This window comes from Arachis hypogaea, chromosome 16 (genome assembly GCF_003086295.3).
Source record: "Arachis hypogaea cultivar Tifrunner chromosome 16, arahy.Tifrunner.gnm2.J5K5, whole genome shotgun sequence".
NCBI classification, from domain to species: domain Eukaryota; kingdom Viridiplantae; phylum Streptophyta; class Magnoliopsida; order Fabales; family Fabaceae; genus Arachis; species Arachis hypogaea.
Window position 1 is genome coordinate 105,705,823 of NC_092051.1, and position 7,999 is coordinate 105,713,821.

At 40.9% G+C, this 7,999-nt stretch overlaps 1 non-coding gene across 1 annotated transcript; it reads left to right on the forward strand.

Annotated features, from left to right (window-relative positions):
• Positions 1-7,338: 7,338 nt before the first annotated feature.
• On the forward strand, positions 7,339-7,446 carry LOC112761732 (small nucleolar RNA R71). The gene has a single exon (XR_003182112.1). It is a non-coding gene; the product is annotated as a small nucleolar RNA R71 (small nucleolar RNA).
• The last annotated feature ends 553 nt before the right edge of the window (positions 7,447-7,999 follow it).

Here is a 7,999-nt window from a genome sequence, read left to right on the forward strand (position 1 = left end):
GCAGCTGGGCGTTGAACGCCCAGGAGAGCAGCAATTGGGCGCTGAACGCCCAAAACAGGCAGTGTTGGGCGTTCAAACGCCAGGAATGCAGGGAGGAACCAAATTCATCTTTTCCACACGTATTTCCATTTTAATTTCAAATTTCATGCTTCAATGCATGATTTTTACATGAACATGTCAAGAACCCTGATTTCTAAATTCTATAATTTCTAAAAACCCTACCACAAAAAAATTTTTTAAATGTATTTTAATCCATAAGCACCAGGCATCTTTACAAATTCAATCCAACTCTTTTCAAATCTTTTCTGAAAACAAATCTATCTTTGGTGTGTTTATCCGAGATCACTAAGATCATGGCTCCCAAAGGAAAACAACCCACTCCAAGAGGCAAGAAAGAGAGAGTTCCAAAACCACTTTGGAATCAAGGGAAGTTCTTATCTAAAGAACATTCAGACCATTATCTAAAAGTAATGGGTCTGAGATCAGTGATCCCGGAAGTTAGATTCGATCTGAAAGAAGATGAATATCCGGAGATCCAGGAGCAAATTCGAATCAGGAACTGGGAAGTCCTAGCTAATCCTGAAACGAAAGTAGGAAGGAACATGGTCCAGGAGTTCTATGCTAATATGTGGTAGACTGACAAGCAAAAACTATCTGGAACTGCCTTCTATGAATTTCAGACCATGGTCAGAGGGAAGATTGTTCATACCACCCCTGACAAGATCAGAGAGATCTTAAAGCTACCTCAACTAAAGGATGATCTAGACTCCTTCAACAGGAGGATGATGAGAGCAGACATTGACCTGGATAAGATTCTAGAGGACATATGTATCCCTGGAGCCAGGTGGACCACCAACACAAAGGGTGTCCCAAATCAACTCAAGAGAGAGGATCTCAAACCAGCCGCCAGAGGATGGCTGGACTTCATTGGGCGTTCTCTGTTGCCCACTAGCAACCGTTCTGAGGTCACAGTTAAAAGAGCAGTGATGATCCATTGCATCATGATGGGAAAGGAAGTTGAGGTTCATCAGCTGATTTCAACTGAACTCTACAAGATTGCTAACAAAAATTCAAAAGAGGCCAGGTTGGCTTATCCAAGTGTGATTTCTCTGCTCTGCAAGGACGCGGGAGTAAGGATGGGAATAACTGAATATATCCTAATTGAAAAGTCAATCACTAAAGCATCAATGGAAAAACAACAAGCACAGGAGGATCCCATCAAGAAGAGAGCACAGGAATTCCTCCCAGAGATTCCTCAATCTGAATACTGGGAGTATCTTGAGACGTCTGTTACCAAGATACGGGAAGCTATGGAGCAAATAATAAAAGAACAAAAGGAACACAGTCAAATGCTGACCTATATGTTTAAAGAACAAGAGGAGCAGGGGCGCGACTTAAGGGAACTGAAGCGCCAAAAGTCTTCTCTTGTAGGACCAAGCACCCCAAGGATCAGAGGAACCCCCGTGCCTCCGGAATAAAGGTTGTTAATTTCCAATTTCTGCCTTAACTCTGTGACAGTGTCCTTATAAAAGTTTACCTTAGAAGTCATATAGTAGTAATTAGTATCTATTTTGATTTTATCTCCCATTTAAGCTATAGTTTATTTTTCTCATCATCAGCAAACATGAATAAAGTAGTAGATCTTTTGAATAAGAGGAAATAAAATTTCGAGTTTAATAAAAGAAATTCTAATTGGTTAAATGTGGTGGCAATGCTTTCTGTCTCTGAATGAATGCTTGAACAGTGCATATGTCTTTTGAATTTATTGTTTCAGACTGTTAAATATGTTGGCTCTTGAAAGAATGATGAACATGAGACATGTTATTGATAATCTGAAAAATCATAAAAATGATTCTTGAAGCAAGAAAAAGCAGCAAAAAAAAAAAAGAAGAGAAGAGAGAAAAAGCAAGCAGAAAAAGCCAATGACCCTTAAAACCAAAAGGCAAGGGTAAATGAAAAGGATCCCAAGGCTTTGAGCATCAGTGGATAGGAGGGCCTAAAGGATTAAAATCCTGGTCTAAGCAGTTAAACCAAGCTGTCCCTAACCATATGCTTGTGGCGTGAAGATGTCAAGTGAAAACTTGAGACTGAGCGGTTAAAGTCAAGGTCCAACTCCAAAAAGAAGAGTGTGCTTAAGAACTCTGGACACCTCTAATTGGGGACTTTAGCAAAGCTGAGTCACAATCTGAAAAGGTTCACCCAGTTATGTGTCTGTGGCATTTATGTATCCGGTGGTAATACTGGAAAACAAAGTGCTTAGGGCCACAGCCAAGACTCATAAAGAAGCTGTGTTCAAGAATCATCACACTGAACTAAGAGAATCAATACACTATCTGAATTCTAAGTTCCTATAGATGCCAATCACTCTGAGCTTCAATGGATAAAGCGAGATGCCAAAACTGTTCAGAAGCAAAAAGCTACTAGTCCCGCTCATCTAATTAGAATCTGAGCTTCAATAAAAAAAAAACTCTGAGATATTATTGCTTCCCAACATATTAGTTTTCTATTTTATTCATCTAGTTGCTTGAGGACAAGCAACAGTTTAAGTTTGGTGTTGTGATGAGCGGATATTTTATACGCTTTTTGGGGATAATTTCATATAGTTTTGAGTATGTTTTAGTTAGTTTTTGGTCTATTTTTATTAGTTTTTAGGAAAAATTCATATTTCTGGGCTTTACTATGAGTTGTGTGTTTTTATGTAATTTTAGGTATTTTTCTGGCTGAAATTGAAGGAGCTGAGCAAAAATCTGATTCAGGCTGAAAAAGGACTGCTGATGCTGTTGGATTCTGACCTCCCTGCACTCAAAGTGGATTTTCTGGAGCTACAGAACTCGAAATGGCATGCTTCCAATCGCGTTGGAAAGTAGACATCCTGGGCTTTCCAGCAATATATAATAGTCCATACTTTGCACAAGGATAGAGGACGTAAACTGGCGTTTTCTGCCCAATTCTGGCGTCCAGTGCCAGAAAAGGATCAAAGCTGGAGTTGAACGCCCAAACTGGCATAAAAACTGGCGTTCAACTCCACAAATGGTCTCTGCACGTGAATTGCTCAAGTCTCAGCCCAGCACACACCAAGTGGGCCCCAGAAGTGGATCTCTGCATCATCCATCATAGTCTACTCATATTTTGTAACCCTAGGCTACTAGTTTAGTATTTAAACAACTTTTGGAGACTTATTTTGTATCTCATGACACTTTAGATCTAAACTTTGTATTCTCTGACGGCATGAGTCTCTAAACCCCATTGTTGAGGGTGAGGAGCTCTGCTGTGTCTCGATGAATTAATGCAAGTATTTCTGTTTTCCATTCAAACACGCTTGTTCCTATCTAAGATGTTCATTCGCGCTTAACTGTGATGGAGGTGATGATCTGTGACACTCATCACCTTCCTCAAATCATGAACGTGTGCCTGACAACTACCTCCGTTCTATATACGATTGAATGAGTATCTCTTAGATTCCTTAATCAGAATCTCCGTGGTATAAGCTAGAACTGATGGCGGCATTCATGAGAATCCGGAAAGTCTAAACCTTGTCTGTGGTATTCCGAGTAGGATTCAAGGATTGAATGACTGTGACGAGCTTCAAACTCCTGAAGGCTGGGCGTTAGTGACAGACGCAAAAGGATAGTAAATCCTATTCCAACCGGATCGAGAACCAACCGGTGATTAGCCGTGTTGTGACAGAGCGCGTGAGCGTAGTTTTCACTGGAAGGATGGAAGGTAGCCATTGACAACGGTGATCCACCAACACACAGCTTGCCATAGGAGGACGTGCGTGCGTGAATCAGAAGATAGAGGAAAGCAGAGATTCAGAAGACAAAGCATCTCCAAAACTCCAACACATTCTCCATTACTGCATAACAAGTAACCTTTAATTCATGCTCTCTTGTTTATTCGCAATTCAACTGATAAATATAATTGACTTCCTGACTAAGATTTAGAAGATAACCATAGATTGCTTCAAACCAACAATCTCCGTGGGATTCGACCCTTACTCACGTGAGGTATTACTTGGACGACCCAATGCACTTGCTGGTCAGTGGTACGAGTTGTGAAAAGTGTGATTCATAATTCGTGCACCACTTTTCTTTTTCTTTTTTTTTTCGCCTTTTTTTTTCTGCAAGCTTTGTTCTTTGCTGCTTTTTCTTGCTTCAAGAATCATTTTTATGATTTTTCAGATTATCAAATAACATGTCTCCTTATCATCATTCTTTCAAGAGCCAACATATTTAACATTCTTAAACAACAACTTCAAAAGACATATGCACTGTTCAAGCATTCATTCAGAAAACAAGAAGCATTGCCACCACATCAATATAATTAAACTAAGTTCAAGGATAAATTCGAAACTCATGTACTTCTTGTTCTTTTGAATTAAAACATTTTTCATTTAAGAGAGGTGATGGATTCATAGGACATTCATAACTTTAAGGCATAGTTACTAAATACTAATTATCATGTAATGAAGACACAAACATAGATAAGCACTTAGCATAGAAAACGAAAAACAGAGAAAGTAAGAACAAGGAATGAGTCCACCTTAGTGATGGTGGCATTTCCTTCTTGAGGAACCAATGATGTCCTTGAGCTCTTCTATGTCTCTTCCTTGTCTTTGTTGCTCCTCCCTCATTGCTTTTTGATCTTCTCTTATTTCATGAAGGATGATGGAGTGCTCTTGATGTTCCACCCTTAGTTGTCCCATGTTGGAACTTAATTCTCCTAGGGAGGTATTGATTTGCTCCCAATAGTTTTGTGGAGGAAAGTGCATCCCTTGAGGTATCTCAGGGATTTCTTGATGATGAGCTTCTTCATGTGCCTGTTGAGATCCATGAATGTGCTCTCTTGTTTGCTCCATCCTTTTCTTAGTGATGGGCTTGTGAGATGAATCTTTCCATCTCCCATGGCTCAGAGGTGGAAGCAATTGTCTTCCCTTTCCTCTTTCTTGAGGTGCCATTAATGGTTATGGAAAAACAAAAAAAAGCTATGCTTTTACCACACCAAACTTAGAATGTTGCTCACCCTCGAGCAAAAGAAGAAAGAATAGAAGAAGAAGAATAAGATATGGAGGAGATGGAGGGATGTGCGTATTCGGCCATATGGGTGGGATTGGGTGGGAAAGAGATGTTGAATTTTGAAGGTAGGTGGGTGTATAGATGTGAGTGGTAAATGGAAAATGCCAAATTAGGTGCTGAGGTGTTCAAGGATTTACAACCTTGCACCAAATTAGGCATGCAAAATGCCCTTGCACACAACTCTGGGCGTTCAGCGCCAGATTGGTGCTTGTTCTGGGCGTTGAACGCCCATTTGTTGCCCATTTCTGGCGTTGAATGCCAGAACCATGCTTGTTCTGGGCGTTCAGCGCCAGCTCTTCTCCAGGGTGCATTTCTGGCATTCAAACGCCCAGATGCTGCCCAACACCAGAAACATGCTCTGTTCTGGCGTTGAACGCCCAAAACATGCTTCTTACTGGCATTTAAACGCCAGTAAGGTCTTCCTCCAGAGTGTGATTTTTCTTCTGCTGTTTTTGATTTCGTTTTCAATTTTTATATTTATTTTGTGACTCCACATGATCATGAACCTAATAAAACATGAAAACCCAACAAGCGCTTCTTTAATGTCAATAGCTTGACAGTGGGCTCTCATGGAGCCTCACAGACGTGCAGAGCTTTGTTGAGACCTCCCAACACCAAACTTAGAGTTTGGATATGGGGGTTTGACACCAAACTTAGAGTTTGGTTGTGGCCTCCCAATACTAAACTTAGAGTTTGACTGTGGGGGCTTTGTCTGCCTCTGCTTTGAGAGAAGCTTTTTATGCTTCCTCTCCATGGATGCAGAGAGAGATCATTGAGTTGTAAACACAAGGTTGTCCTCATTTATTTGAAGGATTAATTCTCCTCTGTCCACATTAATCACAGCTCTTGCTGTGGCTAGGAAAGGTCTTCCTCGGATGATAGATTCATCCTCATCCTTCCCAGTATCTAGGACTATGAAATCAGTAGGGATGTAAAGGCCTTCAACCTTTACTAACACGTCCTCTACTTGTCCATAAGCCTGTTTTCTTGAATTGTCTGTCATCTCTAATGAGATTTTAGCAGCTTGCACCCCATAGATTCCCAGTTTCTCTATTACAGAGAGGGGCATGAGGTTTATCCCTGAACCAAGGTCACACAGAGCCTTAAAGATCATGGTGCCTATGGTACAAGGTATTAAGAACTTTCTAGGATCCTGTTTTTTCTGAGGCAATGTCAGTTGATCCAGATCACTTAGTTCATTGGTGAATAAGGGAGGTTCATCTTCCAGTGTTTCAATGCCAAATAATTTGGCATTCAGCTTCATGATTGCACCAAGGAACTTGGCAGCTTGCTCTTCAGTAACATCCTCATTCTATTCAGAAGAGGAGTACTCATCAGAGCTCATGAATGGCATAAGGAGGTTCAATGGAATCTCTATGGTCTCTAATTGAGCCTCAGAGTCCTTTGGTTCCTCAGAGGGAAGCTCCTTATTGATCACTGGACGTCCCAGGAGGTCTTCCTCCTTGGGATTCACGTCCTCTCCTTCCCTTACAGGTTTGGTCATTGTGATCAATTCAATGGCCTTGCACTCTCCTTTTGGATTCTCTTCTGTATTGCTTGGGAGAGTACTAGGAGGGATTTCAGTGATCCTTTTACTCAGCTGGCCCACTTATGCTTCCAAATTTCTAATGGAAGACCTTGTTTCATTCATGAAACTTACAGTGGCCTTGGATAGATCAGAGACTAAGTTTGCTAAATTAGAGGTACTTTGTTCAGAGTTCTCTGTCTGTTGCTGAGTGGATGATGGAAAGGGCTTGCTATTGCTAAACCTGTTTCTTCCACCATTATTAAAGCCTTGTTGAGGCCTTTGATCCTTCCATGAGAGATTTGGATGATTTCTCCATGATGGATTATAGGTGTTTCCATAAGGTTCACCTAAGTAATTTACCTCTGCTATTGCAGGGTTCTCAAGATCATAAGCTTCTTCTTCAGAAGATGCCTCTTGAGTACTATTGGATGCGGCTTGCATTCCATTCAGACTCTGAGAAATCATATTGACTTGCTGAATCAATATTTTATTCTGAGCCAATATGGCATTCAGAGTATCAATTTCAAGAACTCCCTTCTTCATAGGCGTCCCATTACTCACAGGATTCCTCTCAGAAGTGTACATGAACTGGTTATTAGCAACCATGTCAATGAGTTCTTGAGCTTCTGCAGGCGTTTTCTTTAGGTGAATAGATCCACCTGCAGAAGTGTCCAATGACATCTTTGATAGCTCAGATAAACCATCATAGAATATATCCAGGATGGTCCATTCTGAAAGCATGTCAGAAGGACACTTTTTGGTCAGTTGCTTGTATCTTTCCCAAGCTTCATAGAGGGATTCACCTTCCTTCTGTCTGAAGGTCTGAACATCCACTCTAAGCTTGCTCAGCTTTTGAGGAGGAAAGAACTTGGCTAAGAAAGCCGTGACCAGCTTATCCCAAGAGTTCAGGCTGTCTTTGGGTTGAGAATCCAACCATACTCTAGCTCTGTCTCTTACAGCAAAAGGGAAAAGCATGAGCCTGTAGACTTCAGGATCTACTCCATTAGTCTTAACAGTATCACAGATCTGCAAGAATTCAGTTAAGAACTGAAAGGGATCTTCAGATGGAAGTCCATGAAACTTGCAGTTCTGCTGCATCAGAGAAACTAGCTGAGGTTTCAGCTCAAAGTTGTTTGCTCCAATGGCAGGAATGGAGATACTTCTTCCATGTAAATTGGAATTAGGTGCAGTAAAGTCACCAAGCATTCTCCTTGCATTATTGTTGTTGGGTTCGGCTGCCATCTCCTTTACTTGTTCGAAATTTTCAATAAGGTTGTCTCTGGATTGTTGTAATTTAGCTTCTCTTAGTTTCCTCTTCAGAGTCCTTTCAGGTTCTGGATCAGCTTCAACAAGAATGCCTTTTTCTTTGTTGATGCTCATAAGAAAGAGAAGAGAA